Below are 26,545 nucleotides of genomic sequence, written 5' to 3'. Positions count from 1 at the left end.
GGGTTTTTATTCAATCAATTACGCATGATTTATTACCGAACGCAACATTCAAAATCCATTTCCATTCCAGCTGTAAATAAAACAAACAAACAACCTAACGAACAGGCCATCAATTACAGTGCCGAACGAATTATTGGTGTACTGAACGATATGCCATTACTCAATCAATCTTTCGAAAGCAATGTAAGAATATATTTAATATGTAAGAAATTACACCTTCTTCTTTTTTCTGATATAAACCACAAATTATCTATGACTGATGAATTTTAACGGTGCATGAACAGTTGTATTGAAAATTTGAGCTGTTTAATTTTTGTAGGAGAAATAACATCTAAAAAACCGGCAGTTAAGGGTATCTGATCTGAGATGCCGTATGTATAGAGATATCGGAGAGATTTTAATCTCTAAACTCCACATTTCATCTTTCCGCAATGAGTTTCAGCGTGCATTTACAAGAGAATTTATTTTACGGCCTGGCCGTTTCTTATGAATAGAAAAAAAAGTATTTATTAATATAGCCAAAGATGGTTCATTACCTCATTTTTAATATTGAAGTACAATATACAATTTTACTGCTTTTTATTGTCATTCAGTCTTAGTCCTCTTTAAACTAATTATCCCGATAAATATCTTTCATGCTTCAAATTTATCAGGAAAGTTAAAACATTAGTGAAGATTCTATTGAATTGAACTGAACATAAATTTTAACATTAATAAACCGTTTCTGTCGCTAACATGATTGAGCCAAAGTTATGACCCAAAAAACAATCAAATGACTCTTTCTTAGGAATTGTAAGTTTCTCTTAGTATTTGCCAAATGTTTATCTTTCCTTTGTGTTGTAGGCAGATAAAATTTATATTAAATGTGTGCCTAGGTTTGTTTTAATGCGTTCATTGTAGCGATGGGAAAGTATCGCTCGACCTGAAGGAACGGAATACAGCTGCAGGTACTGATATCGTTTGGCAGCAAACAGGTCTGGTAAAATGCTTATGAGTAACAGAAACGGTTACAATACCCGTCCAGGCCCAACATATTGTATCTCACCTAATTTTCGCATCTTCTCCCCTCACAAGTTCATTGTGTGTGCACACAAACTATCAAACTGCATTTACTTTAAAAATCTTGGCAACTCAAAACGCGAATACGTAAACTACACCAAACGGTTCAAATACACAACACACTAGAACTCGTCAAATCGTCTTCAAAAAATCTTAAACTCATCAACCGACCGAGGGACACCATCGGGACGGCCACATTCCGAGCCTAAAACATTTATGACAGCAAAAGCGACAAACATTCAGGTTCTGTAGCCCAAATTTGAAAGTTCTTCCCCCTTGCCTAACGACTGCCTGTGCCCGGTACACGTTCAGCAACACACATGCCTGCCAGATGCTCGGTCGCCTCTCCAGCAAATGGAACGGGCGCGCGCGCGGAGATTATGGAGAATGCGTGCGTGTTGTTTTCGGTGAGCTCACTTTTTCGTCAGCGTTATACTTCAACCCGGGTCTGTTCCGACTGGTGAGGCTTAGGTTCCGAAGTGACCTTGAATTTCAAAGCAGGATTGTAAATACGTTTTCTCCCTTCCATTCGGCAGTGTGTCGTTTAGCTTCAGCTGGCTACAACAGCACACAACGCATCGTGTTGTTCTTGCTAGACGATTTTGTTTGATTCGTTCGAATAATCCCAAAACTCACTCATTAGCTGGGGAATGTGTTTGTTTCGCTTCCGCTGTTTGTATGAGCAAGTCCCGGAGAACTCGTTTCGATGTTTCGTGTTTCGTGGTACACAGGCTCCTACTGGTTTAGCAATAATGGGTTAATTTAAGAAATTTTGTTTCATAGTTTTGTAACTGAGCTACGATATTGATTCTTTATTTTTTCCAAAATGAACATGGAATGAATATTTGTTCAATATTTTGGCTTTAAAGCTTTAAAAATAGTGCCAGGAGTAAGTTAAACTTTTATCTCAAATTGAGCCACCAACAAAATGAACAAAATTCACCAAAATATTGATCTTCTTGCATCCGGCACTATGCAAAACGTCCACTTTCCACTCGTCCTCTACAAAAGTATGTGTAATTAGTAAGCGCATCCCAAGCGCACATTGAGATTTTGTTTTTATAAACCTAATAAACACACGTGGTATAGTCAAATCGGACATGGAAAATACATGCCCTAAATACAAACAAAACAACATTTTTTACACATTGCTTTGTGCCAACGAGTGTGTTCTGGTTTTCGAATCCCCAAAACCTCCATTTAGAATTTGTGTTTCCCTTTTGTCCGAAATTCATTTGATGGGAGCATTCCCTTTTTCCAACATGGAAAAACAATAATGCCGCATTGCTGATGGAAACCGAGAAACAAAAACAAGAGACTTCAACTAATGCACAGGGTAGAAAACATAAACGGAAATGTATTCGACGAGTTTGACAGTTATACGTGCCTGAATCTGAGCTGGAAGTCGTGAGCTGTACAACAATTAATGTTGGTTAGATGTTTACTCAACAGTGTGTTTATAGAAAACGATGGTCTTTCTGATTTCGAAATATCCCAAAGGCTTTAAAAACACTCCTTACCGAATCATTGGACGATCCCCAAAACTAATGCTACTACTGATTGCTATAAATTAAATCTGTATAAGAGGTAACGAATGTTCAAGCAACGCTTTTCAAGATCTCATAGCATTCTGCAGTATTATATTTCTTTCCGACGCACATACCTGTCACATTAAATTAAATTCAGTTACCAAATATGGGTGTAGCGATCCACGGGCTTTACGATCCACTTCCACAGCACTGTTTCTGAATGAACACATTTGCCCAAGAGCTAACCAGCACGCCCATCAACACCATTCTTCCAAACGCAAGATTCGGAACAAAATTCATACGAACACCAGGCGTCAACAAGACGAGTTCAAACAAGACCATCCCTATAACCGCCCTCTGTAAAGGAAATCCGTCGTCGAAAGGAATATGTAAACATTCGCCAGTACAACACGTGCAGTCCCTGCGCTGGCAGAACGATGGAAAACACGATAGAACCAGAAGACGCATCTACTTGAGTAGGTCCTCTTGGGCCAGCAAAAAAAAGTCTTGGCAGAAGGCAAGAACGCAACGACCTAGGGCTAAACAGATTAGTCAGCTGCAGCCGGCAGGAAACGGGCTTAGCATTTTGCACAAATGCCAACAGTCAATGCCACCGCACGAGTCAAATTATTGCTCCGTGTGTGGTATTTGACGAAGTTAAACAAGTTACATTACGACTCTGGCGACAGCTGTCAGCGTAACTCTGATTCCAACATCCAAGGGGTCGGAACTAAAAATACACTGATTCAGACAGAGCGAGAGAGGACGCGTCAGCAAATTCAAGAGGAAGGCGAAGACTTCAGGCGACAGTTAAACTTTGCGCAAGATAGTTTTGCTGTGAAACCCAACCGGCACTATTATAAATCGTTCTTGATTCAAACATACAAATATAAAGTAACAAAATATAGCTTCAGCACAAACTCCTCGAATATTGCAACTCCATTTTAACTACTCCGCTGATGCTATCCACCATGAGATCCTCAATCAATTCCAACCGATCTTAGTTTTCGCTTGCCCATATATGATGCCGCCACAACTTGGTGTGGGACGCTACCAGGGGTCACCCGAGTTTTCAGCCACAGTAACATCTGCCTACGGATAGCTGGGCAAAACTGGCACACCGACGAACCATGCGGGTACTGTCACCAGTTGTACACTCTTCACCCTACGGACAACTCTGCCACTGCCGCTGTGGCTTCAAAAGTTCCCTTCCAGATGCCTGGTTTAGGTTTTGTTTGTGGATCTGCTGTTTATCCTTCATCTATTTATTGCCCTGCGAAAGTAGGACCTCCTCTGTACGGCCAGCAGAGTGCATTAATCTGCATCGATTGACGTCAACCGTGTGTCCCCTCTATTTTGCACTCTCTACGGCTTCTACTACCATTCGCATTCGCTACAAGTAGGTCTCTTGTATTTTCCCACATCAGTTCTTCAGCCTAAGCTATCGCGCTGAGCCTTGCAAGAGATGGTGGTCATTACGGTTTGATTAAGTGTTAAATTCCACTCGAGATTAACGCCACCCGAGGGATTGCGCTACATTCACGTCTGCGGCAAATACATGTTCCAGGAGTCTGAATAGTGTTAACTGACTTCATTTACATTAGCTTGTAGATAAGCACAAAGAGCAAGAAATCAAACAAAAATATTCTCAGCGATTCCATCCTTTCTCTACTGCCACCAGTACTAATCTGCAGCTTAATTAATTCCATACGGTATTCTATTTGTCTTCCGGCAGCCACACTTTCACCCATCTGCCAGTGATACATCCCATCTGCCAGCCAGGGGAATCGAAGCAGCAAACCGTACCAAATACCAATACAAGCAAAGTTGATTCGTCTGCCGTCGGGAGACGTGATGCGATTCCGCATTCCGCGTGACCTTGCCCTTTGCAACGCATCAGTGACAAATGCACTCGTGCACTCGTGCGCAGTGCACCGTCCTCTCTTTTGTCTCAACAGCGTAAGCATGACCGTTCCGAAGTATAAAGAAAAGTCGTAACCTAACCTCACATACTGGACGTGCTCTAACGAGCTAATTGTGCGCGCATATGCGATCCGTGTGCGCCGTTGCATTATGTTATGGCTGGTGAATGCAGAACGGCGAACACGAATGCTTTTAGCTGTCGGGTTTAAAAAAAAACAACAACAATTTGCTTTCCGTGCTTCGATGCGACTTCAGCCGATGCACGGATCGATGCATCCGCTGTCACAACACAATAGCGCGACGCTCCTGTCAAGCAATCATACCGCCGAGTGTGCCATTTGATTTAAGAGTTAATTAGCTCAGTTCGAATTCCGTGGGACAGTATGGAACGTTGGAACTAGCTTTGTTATATAATTAAGTATGAAAGGGAGTGTTTAAAATGAGGTTTTTTTAAATTTTCAGTTCCAAGGAAACTTTTCGTCAACTTGCGTTCTTTAATCAGGATGAGGACATCGTTCAACTCAATATACCTCTTTCATAGACATACGATCAGCTTCTACTATCGGCAAGGAATGCAAGGTTTAAAGGCGTAACTATCAATATCGGCTTATCGCAATATTGCATACGTGGTTTGTCGGGTACATTCCAGGCGCAAGGAATGCAGCAGGAAAAGCCTAACTACAACGCTCATAAACGAGCAAGAGCGTTAGCGTTACTCATTGCTTTCTTTCTTCACCGGCAAACCTCTCAAGTGTTTGAGTACACTCCGCACAAGCGTCAGAGAAAATCGACAAAGCGGCAATCGCATTTCACAACCCTAGAAAGCTGCCCAAGCGGAAGACATCTTCTTCCATCCCTGCCCGCCCTGGTGCCCTCCTTTCCTTCACCTTCCTCCATCATCACCATCCAGCAAGTATCTAATTTCCTGGCGGAAAAGACACCGCACCCATGGAAATACTAGCAGCGCGAGGTGTGATGCGTTGACCGATCTCGATCTTGTGACATGACGACTGGTAAGGAAATACAAGTCGATATCAAAAACCATCCATCATCAATCCGTCGCCCGGTACTGGCAAAGGTTTAGCCAGATGTGGTCAATATGTGAAACTATCGTTCGAACGAAACGGAATAGGATAAAACAATGGCATAATAATCCGATTGCTCTGAAAACTGCACCCCAAGCGTTCGTGGAAAATAGCAACTGCTATTTTCCATTTCCATTTCTTTCTTTTCAGTCATGTACACGTGGCATTATGTTACATTTAAAACAGATGGATAGATATTCTTTAACGTTCTGTAAATCGACAAAATAGCATGAACTAAAATATTTATGATTAAACGCTATAAAACGGACGGCCAACAAAAGGCTCGCAGCAATGTAAATAGCAACAGATACACAGTGTGTTTTACTATCTCACATTACAGCACACACTTTGACAACAACATTTCAGTTTGGGAATTGAATTACAATCTTCGCACGACAGACGGTCACGAAGGGGGGGTTTGTTATTCGACCCGCCAGAGCAAGCCGATACGTTCAACACGATGCGACCGACTGAAAGGAAAACATTTGTTTGCTTAGTTTTTTTTTACTTCAAACATGCTTATAAAATTGATTTACTGATGAACATCTAAAACACATTGAATGATTTATTTTTGAAGTACGTATAACTATGCTAAGTTTGTAGTAGCTACTCCATTCTGCTTACTTCTAATGAAATCATCTAGTAACATGCTATAAACAGCTTATTTTAACATTACTTAAACAGAGACATTTATATAGGATAGGATCGATACTAAGGAACACTGTATTTGCTTTTTAAAATTCTGACTGGATTCCTGACATAATTAACAGTTTGACCTTGAGCATTTGTTTGCTCGATCGAAACTTTAGCAATTCTACCAACTTCAGCCACTTAATGGTATCCATCCCCCCAATGGGATCTAGTCGCCGGAACGCCCGCCGTACGGCAGTTAATGCTAGTAATGTAAAATGCATGCAATTCCTCTAATATCGGTCAACGTTCACATCGGCCAAACGGCATCCGCTGATGACGTCGTCGTTGACGGCGGAGGAGGAGAGGCGAAGGAAGCAGCAACAGTGCAACAGCAAATGTGGGGTTCGGTGGTTTGAAGTTTACCGGCCAACCAACATAGAAAAACCGGGTCCCATTCACCCACCACAAAACCGGTCTTTTCCATTTGCTCTGATTTCCGTTCCGGTTGTCGCGAGTTACACTCCAATCTCCAAACCGGCGACCCGACCTTCATCGCCGTCGTAGTAATACAAACCCTGGGTGTGCCACGCTACCCGTCCCGCGCTGCCCAAACCAAATGCATCGCCACCAGATGCAGCAGGAGCGCGCGCGCGCGTTGAATGCCAGCCGCGTTAGTTAGGTTGGGGGATTGCAAAGGCACGCGAGTACTGACTTTTTACAGTCTTGCCGCGGTTTGCATTTGCCGCCATGCGCGACCTTTCGTTTCCAGCCCCCCCTCTATCGCACTCTCACCCTCACAAATTCTTTTCGCGCGTCCTCGCCGACATCCTTCCGACATTACCTACCAAGCAGCACATCCCACTAGCCTCCTCCGGTGGAGTAATAACTGTAAATGAATTATTAATTGCAGCTCGACGACGCTTAATGCCGCTTCGCCAGCGTATCCTCCGAGTGCGATTGAATGAATGCGATTGGATTACTGCGAGTGGAGATAGAGCTCAATACCATCCCGTCCCGTTGTACAAACCGCACAAGTCACACCGTTGTGCGAAGCCGTAAGCCGAACTGGTATTGCCGGCAACAAACAAAACCGCGCGGTTCGGACCAATGCTGCCACAAAGCTGGACACACAACAGGACGACGACGCTACAAACACTGCCGCCGCTCCTCGCTAGCAAAACCAGAAAAGCGTGATGTCATACTGGAGCTATTTCACGCCAGTCACGACCTACTAACATGCTTCAGCAGGGTAGCGTATGAGCGATGTGGTGTACAGCTGTGCGCCAGGGCCCGGTGTACCAGCCAGTCGGCCAGCCCGCATTCTCAGGAAGCATACCGAAACACTTATCTTCCCATCGGCAAAGTTTCACCGACCGGACCCGACCGGCAGATGGGAACGAAAATATTTCTACCCAACTAGACACGAACCTCAAAAACACGACACCCGTTGCAGCGCGGTCGCGGTCTTGGGAAAACGGTTAAAAAAAATTAAATTCAAATAAACCCCCCAAACCTCGGCTTAGCGCGCTGTTCACTGGCACCGGTTCAGCGAACTCTGAAAAGATGGGTGGGAAACTCGCAGAACTGCTGCTTATAAAGTTATGTGCCCGGCATGAGGAGAACGTAAATGCATTCGCGCCAAGTGCACGGCGAACACGAGACAGCGACGAAAAAGGGAATGCAGAAGTCAACAAGTGCATTCACGTCGCGTACTTCAGAGAGATCGTTGCTTCATTTCACGAACCGAATAAAACGCTATCAAAAACCATGTGGCAATTTCGTCGAGCACATCTGCTAATGGTAGCTCACCCGCGATCATCTTCACTTCATTTACGCCAATTGCCCTCGACGATGGCAGAGTACAGCGAGGCCCATAGGAACCGCAGATCTCTTGAGTGGAATTTACGTACCACAAACTGACTCATAAATGAATTCTAATGGCTTACACTGCTTAATACCCTCTCAGAAGAAGCCGTTGCCAATTTCTACTAGCTGACTCAAGCGCCGTTAGTGCGCGATCTTGCTACAGAACGATGCCACTCCATCGATCATTTGCACTTAACGACACTCTCTCCTTTATCAATAATTGCTCATGCACTTTCAATGGAACGCCACCATCAATTGGTCATATTTACGAGCCGAAAAGCATTAGAGTTTCCGGCCATGAATCGTCGACGTCGGCGGATGGCCGTCCGTCCCCGTTCACCGGATGGCGACAGTTTTGAAGTGCATTGAAACACAAGCAAGCATTCTACGCGTTCACCAGTCTACGAAATTGTTCGTTCATTTTCACGAACATTTTGTGAAAAGCGCCACTACCCTCGACCACGCTCGCTTTTCAGCAGAACATTTCGGTCGTGTAATGTTACCTACCTAAAGTGTCATGTTAGCGATTGATCAGACATTCGATAACGGATGACGTAGATTGACAATCAGGGAGTTGCGTTGCAGCCGTGCAGGTTCCCGATAAAGTGACATCCGTTCTTCGCCACGCGAAAAGAACAGCTGAACGTCACCTCTGGTCTAGGCTTACCTGCAGAGAAGAAGAAAAAAAGAATGATAACTGTTGAGTGAGAGGTATCAATCAAGCTGATTGTCTTGGGAGTGCTACAATTCAGAACTCTGCAAGCATTTCGTGTTATACGAGCCGCCTGTGATAAGCATCTTGAAAATGGACATCGAACATGACATTCTGCTTATCTACTGGTCTTTTTTTTTCGAATGTTGTAAAACACTTCAAGGAAAAATGGAACACGTAGAATGGCCTCATTCCGTTGCGAGATGCCTCATATCTTTTACAACAACAGCTTCAGAAAAATATTATCAGTACTCGAGCTCACATGCAAGCTCTTTTTGGGCACTCGTACTTGAACGGCGCCTGAATCGATCCTCTATAATCCGCCACACTAGTCTGCGTTCTAGATGGAGGCTTAACCTAATCATTAGAAACTTTTATATCTTAATGAGCAGAGGATGAAATGTTGATTAGCTAGCCAATAGCAGTAATTTGCTGTCGAGTAAACAGTCTTGACCTCAGGGCTCATTATGCGGTTTATCATTCTAATGCGCCATTATCACGCCCAAGCGACGACTTGCGCTCGTGTCGATCGTGTTCAATTCAGTGGAGATCAAACCAATTATTCGAAGCGCACAGCGCAACGCGAGATATAATCAACTACACTAAAGAGAAAGACCTCGGTCGTCTGTAAACCCATCCTGCAAATTCTATTCGCACGGATGATGCGGAATCCTTGAGTATTTAACGACTCGAGTTGGCACACTTTTGTAACAAACACTGCAGCTCTAAGCTCTACTCCATCTTCAGCCGCACTTGAGTGATATAAACTTCACCTTCACCAACAACGATATAGTCGCGCTACTATGAACCTGGTTCTAGCTTTCATCCACTCTGCCCAGGGGAGCCCCGTAGCCTATCGCAAACCATTAATCAACAGTACACAGAGTGTGAAGGGATCATTAAACAGCGCTCCTGCTACAACACACCCCATGCTAATGGCCAACCACTAATGGCTAACCGGCCGCGCATATGGAACATGTACCTATGCCAGGGGCAATCAGCGTCAGCAGTTTACAATCGAAGCTCAAACACGGTCCGCAGTGGACACTAGCGCTGTACCTACATCGGTACAGCTTTTCTGACAATTTTAAACTCTGATCCGAAACCGGATCAATTTGACGGTATATGTAGGGCGGTATAGGTACAGCAGTCCCAACCGCCCCGGTTCCTTCCATCAAACATACCAAACACAAGGGCCGCAGCTTTACAAGATTCATAGGGAGCTGGTCGACCAGAAGCCACCCGAGTCCATAAGATACAATTTAAATTAATTGACTTCCACTCTAATTGTCTTCGGGAGCAACCCAGCACTCCCAACACCCATACGATCAACCCCATATGCGCGCGCTGCTAGAATAACAAATCAACGATTGTCGATTAACATGAACGCACTCGAGCGTGTGCCCAGCAGTGTGTAAAGACATTGAACCACCAAACACAATGTTACAATGTGTTATCGGCAACACATAGTTCCTAAGCTTGTCCGAATCGTAAAGAGAGCATCAGCCTTTGGCGGATTATTTCCACGCAAAATAGTCTCTTCGCTTCTTCCTACTACAACAGCAAAACTTGTTTCATGCAGCGCCTTTCTTCTTGACCCGAAGCGTCGCAGCTGTACGTGCCACGGGAAGAGCGGTCGAGATGTAGGGTTGTGATCTAATTATAATCAATCCCGAACCTCTCGCCAGCAGCGACATTGCTTCCAAGACCGGGAGAAAATTCCACACAATTAACATCTTTTTATGACACCTCCGGGACCTCCGCCTGCCTTTTGCTCATACTCGAGAAGCACGGACATGCCGAGATCGACTTCGGTTGGCTGGTTTAATTCGTGCGGAGCGGATTGTAGACTTATCTCTGCTGCAAGTGTCAGCAAGACCCGATTGGCGGGTTATCCGTGGCGAGCTCAAAATCACAGTTACTTTGTTCGAGCTCAGAATTCAGCGTTTTTCTCGATGTAGATGATCGCTTGAGACCGTACTCAAACTATGTTCTTAAATTAAAACCCTCGCCCATTGCATGCGTTCGGCTTTGCATGTGACGATTGCAATGTTTCTGGATTTTCCCTAGAGAAAACTGCAGCGAACATAACACTGCTGTGACACTACCAAGATAAAAAAAAAACAAAGCCTGGGAACATTTGGTAAACATTTTCGAAGGAATTTTAACTCGCAAGACGCACCCCAAAATCGACCTCGTGTAGGGCAGGCCGCATCACACATTGTTGAATAAAACATTTAAGCTAATTGGTCGAGTCAATTAAGATCGATTTGGGGGGTGTCGAGTGCTATGCCACATCCAAGCAAACCGCCATCGTGAACTTGTTGACCGTCAATTTGGAGATTTTACTAAAGAACCGTCTACTTTACCAAAGGGATGCCAACGAAGCCAACTACACATGTTGACAGTGTCGCGATGAGCAACAAATACACGCACACAAAAGCAAATTCTTCTTAATTATTTAAACATTTTGGATTAATTAGGATGTAGTTTGCAAAAACAAAATAAGTTTTAGACCAAATAGGCCCCATTCCAACCCTAGCGATATTGCCAACTCGCTTGCTTTTTGTTTTGTTCATGAATAAGAAATAAAGTTCATGCCATTCCATCACATAAAATGCAGTTTAATGTGGTGGAAGGCCTTGACTGATTGACGGATGCAATCGTTACTGTAATCCATAAAATTGTCGTAAAATGGATAACAAACTTGACATACCTTACCTTAAAGGCTACATCACATTGTTGAAGAGATTGTTGAAACAAACTTCAATTTACCATGTCATGCAGGCAATTTCCCAGAAGGTCGTTGAATCTAGTGGAAAATCTGCTTAATATCGTAGTGCAACGTATCAACGCTACAAAACTGGGAAGGAAAGGTTCAAAAGCTTGAGTAAAAATTCTGAAAAAAAAACTGAGAAGAAACAACTAAATAAAAGACTGATTTTTGGGGTTTGCGGTGCACATCACTTCAGAGCAACAAAACACCAGCCCAAAGATTGAGCCCAGCTATTGGACAATCAATTAGATCTGCAATGAACGGCGTCGTCTTGGAATTAGTGCACCGTGACGACAGCCTTCCGTCACTCTCAAATCTCTGCCTCTCTCTCTCTCTCTCTGTCGTTCGTCCACAATGACATTTAGCGCTACAATTAATCTTCCTATTGTTTGGCAGCGCTCTACAGATTGCTCACTACAGTCTTCTCCACACTGTTGATCGCTTTCACCTCAATATGTCAAAAACGCTTGACAGTTTGATTACCGAGGTGGAGGAAATCGCTCGCTTTTTCCGTCCGTGGAAGCGTCAATTTCGTACCTTGTTCGATTAATTCGATTGCTGCCATAAACTGCATCGTATCAGAATGCATTAGAAAATGCAACAGATGAAACTTTTCACTTCGAATAATAAAAGAAAGAGGTTCAATAAACGCCTCGCTTTCTATTACTTCTGGAGCAGTACTGTGACAAGTTAAACACCATCCACTACAGTTCCACAATCAGTCAGTCAAAAAATTAGAAACCCAACCGACTGTAACATTTTAGAGCCAACCAGCTGCATGCAATCAATTTTGCTCGGCACCGGCTTGCGCATGTTGCACTACACGATGCATCCGATGCAACATGCCCTTCGAAAGTAAAACAATTCAACACCTATTTGCCATCCACCGGATCATTAAACGAATTCAGATTCGTCAGATTCGAGATGATTTTGCTAATTGCAATGCTTGTTTTTTTCAGAAACACATTTTTATTCAAATTTTCTACTAATGCTATTCCTTCTCCTATGTTTTCATATTCACGGTCACACTCCCATTCCCATCATTACGCATGCCAGTTGACGGCCGCAGTAGCATCACACAGACACACATGGCATGCTATCCACACACACACACACGACCCGAAACAATAGTAGTTGCAGCTGCAAACGCTGTGCCTGTTTCTCAAGCTAAGACGGTGCAGTTGAGGCCAAGCTATTTACATACGAAAAAACGCCGCGGAATCTGGAATGCAGTTACTGAGAGCAATAGGATTATCTTAGTAATTGCCAATAACGTTCCATACTGCATGATTCATGACGTACGTGTAAGTTCCAGGTATTTAAAGCAGGAACTGTAGGTTTGCGCTTTAGGGACGATTAAGTATAAGTTTAACTGCAATATTCAATTTGACAGTTGGACTATCGAGGCGAATCGCATGTTTAATATGTTTAAGTTATTGCTAAACATGAAACGATTGATAAGTGTCCCTCGAACAAATGGATTGATAAGTCTCCAAAGTTTAACAGCCAAACCTGTCTAACCAGCCGTTAAAATAATGTTAAACGAAATCGGCCAAAAAACCATGTTTTGATAAGCTTCTTGTTTCGTCCATCAAACCACTAACCACTTCCCCTCTTCTCTTCCCTGCCCCCTTTTCCCTTTCACCTGCAACTGGCTCAACGAGCACTAAACAATAACAACAACTACCAGTTGCGCATTCAATGTTCAGGCCAGAAAACAATCCGATAGCGGAACCACGCGTCTCCCACCATTCCCCGGGCTGGAAGAAGCGGGTGGAAAAATGGAAAATGAAAACCAAAACACAGGTGAAACGATGAAACCAGTTTCCACCACTCACACAATGGAAACAAACAGTCACAGTCGCCCCACCAGGCAGCTGCGATTAAGACCGGCAAGTGACTGCGCTTTGCGTGAATAAAACGCTGCATTTAGGCGTAGCATTAGAAATCATAATAAAATAAAGCAAACGATGCGGCAGCGACCGATCCGGCAAACGGAGCGAAGGAAACAGCTGAAAAACAAGAAAGTTTACACTGCCCAAACCAAACCGAGAAACCAACCGCCAACCGGCGGCCGGCGTGCAGTATCGTCCTCCACGGCTTTCTATCGTCGGTACACGGGTCGGTACGAGAAATGGAGATGATCACTCCTCCGTGGCTTATTTCACGGGAAAGATACTTTCGACTTCAGGGGGGTATTGGGCGGCGAAGTTTTATGGGCCTGTCGGAATTATGATACCCGCTACTACCACTGCCCTTTCTTTTTCTTCCATTCCATTCCCAGGCTTTTGGCATGCCCAGCTCCCCGTTAACGATTGCGTCGATCATCATCTTTCAGTCGGTGACAATCGGCCATGGTTTGTTGGGAGATCTCTGAAGTGTGTGTTTTTTATTTGGGGGGGGATTTGCAACAGTGATCTATTATAGGTTTACTGCATGAAGTTTAAACGGGGGCTTGGAAGCTAAATGATCAAGACACTGGTTTAAGAAGAATGTCAACGATCATCTACGTTCAATGCATAGCCCAACTCTAGGAGATAGGAAAAGGAACAACAAGTCTTCTTAGAGCAATCTAAAATGTCAGCTAAACTTAGGACAGATCCCCCAGATTACGAGGAAAAACAAGTATTTTCCAGAATTATGCATTGAACATACTAATATTACACATAGCCATTTGCTCTTCAAGAGTCATGTATAGAGTCCGAGTGTCTCGAAAAGTGCGAAGTTCGTCATCATCAGGGTGGTAAACAAATTAAAAATCTGGACTATAGTCCAGCCCTGGTGGAATACCACTGGAACTGGTGTATGTTATTATCTTATCATAATAAAAAAATCTGAGTTGGGTATTTTAAGTACTCCTTCTTCCAAAGTTTAATCCGAGATCCAAAGTATAAATTTAGTAACTACCAACTTCTGCTATTCCATAAGAGATTCTGGAGGCCCAAAAGCTTTATAATTAATACCAAGTAATATCGATTTGTCTTAGAAGCCACTTACCAATACCTCCGCAATATGCGTGATTACTAATACCTCCGAGTGATTACTAATACCTCCGCAATATGTCTGCAGCTGGACTTCTGCTCTTAACGCACACATCGCATAAGCACGCTAACCCACTAACCCCGTTGCAACGTGGCCAGGGAGCGACAGAAATGCAATACAAAACATAAGCCAACTTATGACACCCTGCGCGATAATTTGCTTTGTTCTTAGTCCGCTAAAAGAAATGTTCAATCATCACGTAGCGACTTTTGTCTCTCCTCCCCAATCCACACAACAGCAGTTCATCTCGCAGCTGGACACGCGTGTTGCAATTTTTAGGTCGCCGGTCAATGATGAATTCAAGACTCATCGCTATCACCAACAAAAAAGCACCGCAAACTGTACACGCCAAACAACGAGAATAAAGTAAACAAAAACCCCTACATTAAGCTTTATAACCATATGCACAAAAAATATCCGACCCTCTCGAAAAAGTGACGACCCTCTCGATGCTTCTTGGAATTTTTGCGTCGGATACGTGGCTTCTGATGAAGTCACTGGCAATCGATGAGTGAAGCTATTTGCTAACCGGAGGAAACACTAGCAAGGCCACACCGCCTGCCAGTTTGTGCCCATTATGAACCTCAAATAGCTAGAGCTCCGCTTGCAATCAGAGTGAGTCAGCGGTCTAATGTCCTGCTACCATACGTCAGCAGTTATGGTCAATAATGCTGTCGCATTCTTGATAATATCAACAACACTAAATTCTCATTGCGAAATTGAAATAATATTCTTCATAAGTATAGACTTCCGTAAAGGAAAGGCTCTACTCTTAGCAATCTCACATTGCCTCTTGCGACTTCCCAATTTCACTCCAAACTGTGCCACACAGCATTTCAACGTCTGCCTTTCATCCGGGCTAGCTTCCGCTTTTTTCACCAAATTTCAAAGCAAGACTAGCGCAGCAAGGTTTCGTTGTCAACGTCAGCCCAGAGTGAGAGCAACAACTAGAGCCGCTCGAATGAGGCCAACACTATTCATCTGGCAACTGCACAATTCATCTATCATTCCCACCGAGATGACCGCAGACAAATGAGTACGATTTTCGACAACGAGTCACAACAACGCCAGCCAGGGGTTGAGAACACCGATCGATGACAAGTGAAGCCGCTGCCGCTGCCGCCGTACAATCGCAAGAAACGAACGGAAGAAGCCACTCGTGTTGCAGCATACGTCTTCCCACAGCCTTCCGGCCTTGTTTTCCTTCCTTCCTCCGATACCGGAGAGAATACCTGTTCCGTTTCTGTCCAATAACCACGAGCCGCCCTGGAGCCGAACGACATTATCCGGACATCCCGTCATCGAGAAATGTCTAGAGATGTGGAACTAAACCCCAAACCTGAACCGCCGATTCCATTCCGACTGTAACTCGATGCACCGTGTGTAGGCTCAAATGTTGCAATGGTCGTGGTGGGGGTGCGCTGGCTTCCGCAAGTAACACGCGAACACAATCGCGAGTGCGCCGCAGTCCACACAATCACAACCAATAATCACAAGCTCATAGCCGCAGTGTGATGTGATGATAGCTTCAATTCCAAACCTTTCTCTTCACTTTACACTCCACTCAAATGCGCAGCAGGGAAGGATATGAATAATATATCGAAGATATTGGCCTAGACATTCGATAGGTCGGCTCTCCACTTAGACAGCGTGGAACAACAGCAGCCCTACGACAAAGCAACGTGAAAACACCATTAGGACTCGGCATGGAGGGATGGAAAGCTAATTTCATTTGGCATCGAGCAAATCGTCCACCTCCTGTCCTGGTCGATAGTTTGATGGAAACGTTGAAGTGCTGCTTCCTTTGGCACCGAATGAAAAGGGCCCCACCATCAGCCACATTCGGTACGGCTGAACTGTTGCTGTTCGTCACTGTTTTCCGGAAAACTGACCCAACCCGAGTAGCTAAAGTGACACCACCCCCAAAGGCACCCACCCATCGCGCACCGAAAGTGGAGAAAGTGAAACATTGTCCGCTTGGGCCACCGCCCCTTGGGCGCAATGGTGACACAATGTTGGAATGAATGGTTGCATGGTAAAAAAGCTCTACGAAGCCCTATAAACCCGGTGGCTGACGCTATGCTTGGTTGTGGTTTTGCGGTGTTTTTGAGTAATAATAGTTATACCCCTTCGCTTTCCCTATTCAACAACATGTCGACTCAGCAGGTACGGAAAATGGGGGAAAAGGAAACAAATTCGAAGCCAAAAGAACGAACGACCAGAGATTACACTGTTTCTGTTTTACAATAATGCAATAATCTTAAATCGTTTCCCATCATTTACCGGGACGCTATTGTGGTTTTGTTTATCTTGTGGTGTGCGATTTTATCAGCTTTATCCCAAATCAACCCACGAAAAATCTATACTTAGGTACCACTGAGGAAAGCTGTTGCAATAACATGTTATCTCCCACATAAATCGCATATTCTACGTCGCTTTGGCTTGCAGTTCTAAATAGCAGTTGCTCAGAGTTAATCTCTCCCCTTCGTTCTGAACCAGAGCCCCTCGCTAAGTACACGTTCAAAGCAAATGATGCGGAATGGAATGTAAATACTGGTGATAAGCTCCATAAAACGGCGACTCGCTTGCATCAACATCAACACTTTGATTAAACAGCTGTCAACTTGGCGCCCAGTTTGATGGGTGGGACAGCTCTACTCCCCTTTTAGCAATATGTGGTTAGAGCGGATGTGCAATCAGAGTCCTGTACACCTCCGGAGCCTTTCCTGTAATAAAGCTATTCCATTGATATTCCTTACTCTATGCAAGGAATGTATGATTTCTGATGATAGCCACGGCGTAAGCACAAACAGATAAAAATAATATGTATGCTATCAGTATGATCATCGTGGACGTTAGCTACTTCGCCACTAGGTTACTTCGAATCATATTCTGCTGGAGGACTTGTCAAATCTTTGACGGACGACCATCTAAAAGTTTTAATTTTCTACCTCCATCTACGCCATCCTCTAGTAGCGAAAGGCGCGTCTAGCCATCTACGTCATCCTCTAGTAGCGAAAGGACGCTTCGTGTAGATCAATAGCCGTTCGAACATTGTAGCCATTTTCAGCGCCAAACCTCTCACCCAATTTGCATAAATAGAAATGCGGTGGTTTTCTAAACCACCACGCAGAGTCGATTCGATTGTTCATCAACCTTCCTGCAAAGCATCTTTCACCTGTTAGAATACATGCATTCAAAAATGGGGAGGGCGCTCAACCCGTTCATACGGAACGTTCGTTCCGTACGGTCATAAATATTGAGCACATGCTAATAGCTGTATGTACATCGAGAAACCCGACTCTCAAGACGCTCCAAAACGTTAACTAGACTTGTGGCTTTCCACATCCCAGCATTTAGCGCATCATATGCACACACCGGGTAGTTAGTAGCACGAGCACAACGCACAGCGAAGAAAAGTTTGATGACGCCTGACATTACCTATTGCCATCGCTTTTGTTCGCTGTCTATCAGCTAGCTGCCGTTGGTGCCACCGTGGACTTGTGCAATAAATATCCGTAAAGGATGAAAAAGATAAAGCATCATATCCAAAAACCCTGTTGATCTGTCTGTCTATCACTGTCACTGGAAGCGGTCTTCAAAACAATCCCGCCAGCGGCGCCCCGGATTGTGTGCATCGATACTTTCACAATCAATTTATGCAAAAAACACTTCCCATCCGACGTGGTCGAGATGGTGAGAAAAGACGAGAACGGACCGAGGATCGGCGAGGAACGGCCCCAAATCGTACCATTTTTGGATACGTCAGCCAATGTTGACAGTCTTCGAAAGTCTTTAGTGCTAAACAAACTCCCAAATAGCCGAAAGATCAATCCAGTCAAACACACATGGCTGACACACAAGGCGGACGAATTTGAACCATCTTAAAGATTAGCAAAACCACATACCATGATGGGCCGGGCTCTTGCACGTAGAGTTCGGGAATGGGATAGGAAAACGGCGCCACACAGCCCAGAGCCGCAGAGCGTAGCTGAAAAAGTTTCTCCAACCTGGACAGGCGTTTTAATTAAAACAGACGAAACTAGACGTAGCGCGAGAGAGCGAGAGAGCGAGAACGAATGGAAAAGTTGCACTTCGTTCGAAGTGCTTTTGTTGCCCCAAAATGGATGGAAGGAAATGTCACTCCAGGGCAGAGCTAGTAGTGTCAACTAGCGTTTGTGTGACACAACACCGATAAAAATGCCATCTCCCATCATCTCGGGGGATTGTGTCAAGAAGATGTGTAGAAGAACGTTGCAGCACAGGCTTGCCGGCCTGCGAAGAAACTGATACGAAACATTGAACTTTCCCTTTTCGTCGAAAGGCTTCACACCGGCCTGCTGGCCACGATACTGGGCTCCACATCGCACCGCGCGCTTACACACCCAGCGACAAGCCATCTTTCGGACACCAATTTGCTGCACCCTGCCAAAACCGACTACCGGCAACTACGGGCTCCGATGGTTGTTGTTGATCGATGACAAATCTGGTAATTGTATCAGCTTTCACCTGAGCCACGAGTCTCAGTCGGGACAGGTTGCTGCGTCCGAGATGAAACAGACTGGTTTTTCCAAACTCTTGGTTTAAACTGCTCACGGCGATTATGCACTCTCGGGGTTGAAGGTTCAGCTGTTGGGGCAAGATTCGAATAGTTGGTAGAGCTTTTCGTAAATGTATCAAAGTTTGTCAGATGTTTTGGTGACTCTACATTCCTTATCGTTTTAAGCAAAACTGAGGGCAAATTTTGACCTCGTTAACAGACAGAAAAAAAAATAAATGCATAAAGTTCTCCGTTACAGATTTCTCTAACACCGGCAGCCGCCATTCATTCTAAGCGATTGTCTACCTCACTGGCATGGGCGACTGGGACTAGACTCAGGATTATGTCTAATACAGCCGATTTTGTCTAGGGGGCTGAGTACGTATTGATGACGCATCAAAGACCTCTTAACCTAAGTCCAAGAAATTTCTGGCTTACTAGACTTAATGATATCACGAATCGTACCGCAATTTGCTCGACCACCGGGCCACCCCTGCTGCTGGATACTCTGGCCCTTAGACCCAAGGTGCGAAGTGATAAAAACCACCAGGCGCAAGGATTTTCCATTATAGCTTCTGGGGCACATTTAGATCTTACAGACTGCTGGATTGGCGAGACCTGAACCCCATTCGATGTTCTGTCTTTTATCCACAAGGAAGAGAATTTTTGAACTCCAAAGAGCAACGATTGAATCGGCACCAAATGTCCATAGTTGCTATCACATCAATTAGAGGTTGGGTGGACCTCCAGGACACATGGCCATTATATGAAAAATCCTTGAAAGTAATCTTGTTCTACGTTGATGCGTTGATACCGATCAGTAGTGACCAACAATTACTTTACCACCGAAAATGGTAACACTCATAAATAAAAACGATTGGGCTAATAATTTTTGAAAATTGCAAATTAATTCATCCGTCGAATTTAAGCAAGTTGAATGGCCCGGCGATAGAAGATGGCTCTTGTAGTACTCGTCTGTTGCAAATGTTCTCGTTTTTTTATCATTCTCTCCCAAAGGTTGGAGATTCCATCAAATTAACAGAACACTACCGTTAACAATGGCACCCGTGTGATTGGCACAAAAAGTGAACGAAGTTTTGGCTAAACTATAATGAACGTGTTTTTTTTATCTTTTTGCTTTACTTTGGTAGATGGTAGCAGAACACCACACAAAACGCGGCTTTCCCATCCCAAAAGGGAGATCACCTTTTCAAAGCAAAAAGATTTTTTCTCATGTATTTTCGACATTTTCCGTGTGGATGGAATCGAGCGACTCACCCAAAAGCACACTCACCACAGGGTCACAACCACACGTTTTGCGACACACGGAACGGATGACGACGCAACGTACCCGCAGAAAAACGCACAACAACCGGGAACCGTGGCGTGACGAAATGTTGACGGTTGTTGTGGGGAATGCGCCCAGAAGCAACAGCAGCGCCGAACGTTTTTAATGAGATTTTCATTTGTGGTTCATCCATTGACCATCGGAATGGCCGGACTCTTCACTATGGAGTGGTCAGCGAGCATGACACCGCTACCGCTGCACTGCCAAAAAAGAATACGTCACTTTCAACCATGGTGACTGAAAAGCTTTTATTACGAGGTACGAGCTACAAGAGCAATGTTTTTGTAGTTAATTATAGGTCATTATTGTCCATTGTGTTGACTGTTAGAATTCGCGTATATAGGACTCTGTGGCACACTATGGAAATGACAGTGAGCGTGCTGTTTTGTCGCAAATTTTTTACTTACTTTTTTGAACGAAATACTACAATAAATAAGAGAAATAAGCACATTCAATAAGAAGAGGAATGAACTAAAGGGGGACCGGATGAGGTTAAAATGCACAACTAGGTCAATAAAGTTAGTCTGCTGCAGTGGTAAAGCTGGTAACACACTCGTAGACAAGAACCAGTTCATCCGCTCTGTAATCAAGCAGATGAATTAGCTAATAACGATATAGTTTCCCAAAGCACGTAAAAAAAAAATATTCCAAACACTAGTTGTGTGTTTCGGCTATTTGAGAAAGGCATCCGTACCCAGCTTAGTCGATTTGTACCACCATGAATCACAATCGAAAGACTTCAACAGCACACGACAGCAAACGACGAACCCATTTTTTCGAAGCTAATAAAGATAATGTGTTTTACCCACAGAACATAAGCAGACCCGCCTTTGCTTCCTTCTCTCAAGCAGTAAAATCGTGAGTGTGCAATTTCAACTCACACGCTGGCAAATCTTTGCAACCCGTTTTTGGTTCGAGTGGGCGACCGATTGCACATCCATTTGGGGTAGGATTTTTGCCCTGTACCGTGTCACTAAAAGAAACTGTTGGATGCGAACGAACGATTTCCACCTGCAAAACTGCAATTCAGCTCTGAGAGTTGTTGGTATGCTGCTGCTGCATGTCAGTAAACAATCTTCCACCGACCAGAGTAGGACGCCCCGCAAGGGTTGGTGGGTGCATTACGAGCAGTTGCTCTACCCATGCTACCGAGCACCCGAGATTGCAGATTCCTCCGTGCCGTTGTGAATGGGTAGTTTATGAACTGGTGGATATAAAAATCGACCACAAAGGCTGGGGTACGCGAGGAAAACCAAGCTACGTGAGGTGAGATAGTTTTAAAAGCATAGGGTGGCATAGCATTCACGACTTTGGCTACCGCTGTTCGCGGTTTTGTTTTTTGTTTTCAGAGTGGGAAAACAATGTGAAACGATTGTTGCATCTGTGCAAATGGGCGTTCATTGGTTGTTTATTAAAAATATTAAAAGGTGGTCTTATTATGCGTCAAAAACAAGCACCGCATAATGTTGTGGTGGTAGAAACTTTTCAGTATCTGCACGAGCTTGATCCAGTTGTTGCACACACATTTATTACATTGTAAATTTAAAACATTTATAGAGACCCAATGACAGTTATTTGACGCCTAAACCATCACTGTCTTGATAATAGATTTATGCACATTTTCAGAACTTTCTACGCCTTGACGATCGCAAGAATGATTGTCTATGCTCGCTGCGATACAGATTAGCCCAAAAACAGATGTGATTGTCTGCTGTGACCTCTTGGTAATCTCTTCAATCTTCTCCAGGACGTTCCTCATCGATAACATGGATATTCAGATTTCTGGATCCAAGGTGTCCAACCATAAAACCACCAGGTATTAAAGACTCGAATTTCCGTGCCAGTTTTTACTACATTTGGTAGATCGTACAACACTGTTTGGGGTCGGAATCCATCTCCCATAAGACTTCACCCACGGATACAACCCATAGTGCGATATAATATAATACAAAAGATGATCAACGGTTGGGCACATCACTAGAATTCTCCGCTAGGAAGCTCCAGCTCGAAGTTTTTCGTAATATGTGAGAATATTTTTCGTTGCATTAAATGAAAAATATTTAAAGAAAACAGAAGTTGAAACCGGCTCCAAAGATGTAAGACGTCTTAACTATAGTTTTCCATTCCTTGTTACTAAACATCGAACGCTCGATCGTAAGCCCTAAATTCTCTTAATGGCTGATCTTCAAAAGCGCGGAAGCTTATTTTGATTCCGACTTTAGCTACCGTGTCACTCGATTAGCGATAAGCATCTTTTCCTCGCCTTTACGTTCGTTAAATCGACCAGGGAGCTTGGTCCCACAAACAACACAAAAACCCGTGACGCAGCAAGCAAGCCCACCCACACGCACAGATCATGATCAGACAGATATGATCCGAGGCTCAACCAGCGACGATTGCTCAGACAAAGTAAGACGACATTATCTTCAAGGCAGGCAATCATCAGACACAAACTTAAACCATCAGCAGCGAAAGCAGGTTCGCCGCAAAGATTCGACCCAAGAGGTTCGTCGCTTAACCCAGCGCGGAAATCTTTCGTATGTGCTTCGCTCTGGATAACAACGGAAGCTGGTGTAACTGTCTGAGATAACGTCTTTCATCAAATGTAACATTCAGTTATGGAAAATCTTTTCCGTTTTTAACCACCAACAACAAAAACATCAAACAGGTTTCTTCCCTAGGACACTTTAAGCAACGTAGCGCAAGCGCAATCAACCGAATCATCTACCCCACACCGAAAAGAACTGTGAAGTATAAGGCTTGGCACCAAAAAAGGCAAAAGAAGATCCAAAACGGAAGGGAAGAAACGCCAGAACCGACTGTTACTCGTAGCATTCTCGCAGATTCCGCAGCCGCAGCAGGCGCTGATGCCGAAAATCAAGGTGACATAAGCGCGTAAGGAAACGGCGACCGTCCTCCCTCCCCATCGCCAGAGGAAGTGGAAGAACGAGTTTGCGTAACACCAACACCAACAAGGAAGCCAGAACACAAAGTCGGCGCCATTCACATGCACACACGCATTCGGGGCCGGGGCAAGACCTCATGGGTTGGTCTGAAAAACCAAGAACGACGGCCTGGACTTGCAGGAGAAGGAAGCTGCTCTCTGGCGGAGTAAACAAAAAAGAAAACCAAACCATCGCACACCAAACTCCAAAACCGCGATCCATAAAACGGTCCACCGCGCTCTATTCTTCCTTCCTTCCGACGGACGTGTTTATTTTTTTTTCTTCATTCCTTGCGCTGGCATTTCTGCCCGGTCGGCCTAGAATGGTTACTCAATCTTTTCTTCTTAGTCAACATAGCAAAAGAGGGGACCAGAAGAGAAAGAGAAAGAGAGAGGTACACACACAGCAAGAGAGAAAGAGAGAGAGAAGAAAAAAAAACGTCGCAGCAAGCAAGTCGTAGCATGCCATGTTGAGATTCTTGTTGGCTTTTTGTTTTCTACCATCATTTTTTTTATTTCATTTTTGGTAACCTTCCCATCCCATCCCATCATGCGCTGCCTGCCTGCCTGCCTGCCTAGCTGCCTGGGGTTGCTTCGATCGAGCACACCGACGGTTGTTGGTGTGTTGTTCCATCCTTTACGCGTTGCTTACGCAAAGAAATACGTAAGCAAACCGCGCGCTCGCGCAGGATCGCGCGAAGGAAGAAACGAGTTTTCTTTACTTCAGTGAAACGAAAACAGCATTCAGAATTTACAACAAAAAAAGATCGCACTACAAGGCGAAGTTGCCGGGAGAAAGAGCGAGAATGTACGATAAAATTGGAAGCAAGGAGAATTAAAACGAGCGGTTGCTGGTTGAAGGAACCAAGTGTGGAGTTTATGTAGATGTACGAAGAAATGCGTATGATCGCGCGTACTCCGAAGCATCAGTGTGGAGAAAGTAGAAGAGAAAAAAATATGTACCAGCAGCACGAATACAACCAGGATGAAACATTACTTGAACCGGGACACTTTTGGAAAAGTTAGGCCTCCTTTTTGCAACGTTGGCGAGGGTTCGGGTGTAGATTCACGAACTTGCGTATTTGCGTACAGAAGGCTGGTGCGTAACGATAAGGCAGAAGCAAAGCCGGAGCGTTGGAACTCGTCCGACTCCAACTCGAATTATGATTCTATATTATATTTCAACACCAGAACCTTCAAGTTGGAATGTCTTAGGCCCACATCCCATAGGCACTGGACATAAACAAACATCTGGTGGTAATTAGCTTCCATCACAGCCATCTCTGCACTCAAACTCAGATATTGTTTACGTTCTTCTACGTACAGGATACCACATCTGGTTTGAATTGGTAATGTTTTCCCCAAGATCCCAAATAAAATTTCATTACAAACGCTGCTCTCAACATACCTTTCGGATCGTCTCCGTATCCGTAATCCAGAGTTGCAGTGTCAGTTTACCGGTTGCTTCCAAAAGTAATGTAAATCACACACTCCAGAAATTCCAGGCTGCAATGGAAGGATTCCTCTGTTTGCCGCACGCAACTAGGGCACACTCGCTTCTTCACTACTGCAAGGCAAGTTGAAGCACTAAAACACACTTTTTTCGAAAACGATTTTTTCAACACTCATAAACGACGCGTCATGCACTACACTTAACTTGGTTGGGTTAAAAATTCTTTCATTTATGTACAACAAAACACCAAGAGGATGATCCACGTCAAAACGCCTAAAAACAAGTAAATAATTATTTAACTAACTAAACAAAACATCCAATTTCGGAGGCATTAAATTCACTGTAATTGACTTGTTTTGCCAACATTGCTCTATCTGATTGCGGGAGTTTCGTTCCGTTCTTCTTTCGAGACTCTGATTGAACCAGCTCACTTGATCGATTTTGGACTCCGAAGTCTGAACAAACAGGAACCCAGTAATAATCACCACGTAAAACCCCTATCCCCACACACACGCACACGGCAAGCTCGCACACACCTACACGCACACACATAAAACACATACCTCACACGATCGCACTCACACTATCGAATCCGATCGGATTCCCGAAAACACACAACGCAAAGCCTTCCTTGGCGATGAAGGAATAGCAATCAGCAATCTGCTTGTTTATACGCAAAAATAAATAATTCTCGCTGGCTGGCTAACATTTCCGGCTCTAAACCCAGCAATATTTAACAGAGCAACCCGGCTAAAGCGTTGCAGCGGTACAACAGTACACGGCTCCCGATCGTGTTCCAAATCTCGCACAAATCTCATCCCTACGTTGCCACGCTACGCCGTCCGGAGCGCGATCGTAAATGGTGATATTGGGCTGGTGAGAAGAATGCTACCGCCGAACAAATATGCCAAGTGGTGGCGTGCCGATAGTATGGCGCCGATGCATTAATGCTCAGGCTTTTTCTCGCCGTTGAACCGTAGTAATCCAATCTCCGTCGATCGCCCTACTTCACCCGGCCACAACACACAAACTATCACCACTGATTTATAGAACAGAATTTGCGGCGACTCCAAATAATGTTCTTCCCCAGGCACTATTCTTGTCACACTCCCGAGTCGTTCGATCAACCTGTTTCGGCTTGATGCTGCCGTCGTCACACAACTCACGCGAATAAAGCTTGTGCTGAAGCGCACACGAAACACGCGTCCGAACTCCACGGCAAATGCTGGTGGTGTGTGTGCTTGGTGCCGTATTTACCCGTGCTGTGTTGTCCTACTCTCGACCGTGGCCCATAGTTCATGTTTTGACCGTGCGCTCGTTTCACTATAATCCCATAGTGCAGTGGGCAGTGAGGGAATATCAGAATATACCAAACAGAGTGTAATCAATTCGGGATTATTTGATTATTTGAGCATTTACACAAAAACTCATAAAATATGTTCATCTAAATTGTTATCGCTGCGAAAACCTAGCGGCATTAATAAACGACTGATAATTTTTATCATGTTTCCCATTGACACCCTTAATTTAGTTGTGCTACTGCCCGCACACAGTGCTGAGCACAGTAGTTGTGTTACTGACACATAGGTGGCGCTAGCTACGTTTTCAAAATTTTCGTTTTCTCGATGTCGACAT

General features: G+C 44.3%; 1 protein-coding gene across 5 annotated transcripts in view; it reads right to left on the bottom strand.

The window, feature by feature from the left end:
* The window catches only part of LOC118506329 (spectrin beta chain, non-erythrocytic 1), a 53,207-nt gene extending 27,047 nt beyond the window's left edge, over positions 1 to 26,160 (bottom strand). The window contains exons 1-3 of one of the 5 annotated variants that reach the window (XM_036043298.1): positions 26,039 to 26,143; positions 24,866 to 25,183; positions 8,603 to 8,762 (exon numbers count right to left, since the gene is read on the bottom strand). The gene's annotated coding sequence lies outside the window, so the exon portion shown is untranslated. Of the gene's footprint in view, positions 1 to 8,602; positions 8,763 to 24,865; positions 25,184 to 25,473; positions 25,690 to 25,802; positions 26,014 to 26,038 lie in introns of those variants that run through there. The other 4 variants (XM_036043295.1, XM_036043294.1, XM_036043297.1 and 1 more) reach the window with 4 other exon arrangements.
* Positions 26,161 to 26,545: the final 385 nt, after the last annotated feature.

The sequence above is a fragment of the Anopheles stephensi genome, chromosome 2, assembly GCF_013141755.1.
Source record: "Anopheles stephensi strain Indian chromosome 2, UCI_ANSTEP_V1.0, whole genome shotgun sequence".
Classification (NCBI taxonomy): domain Eukaryota; kingdom Metazoa; phylum Arthropoda; class Insecta; order Diptera; family Culicidae; genus Anopheles; species Anopheles stephensi.
Note: the sequence above shows the minus strand (reverse complement) of the source record. Positions and strands in the feature narration are given on the sequence as shown.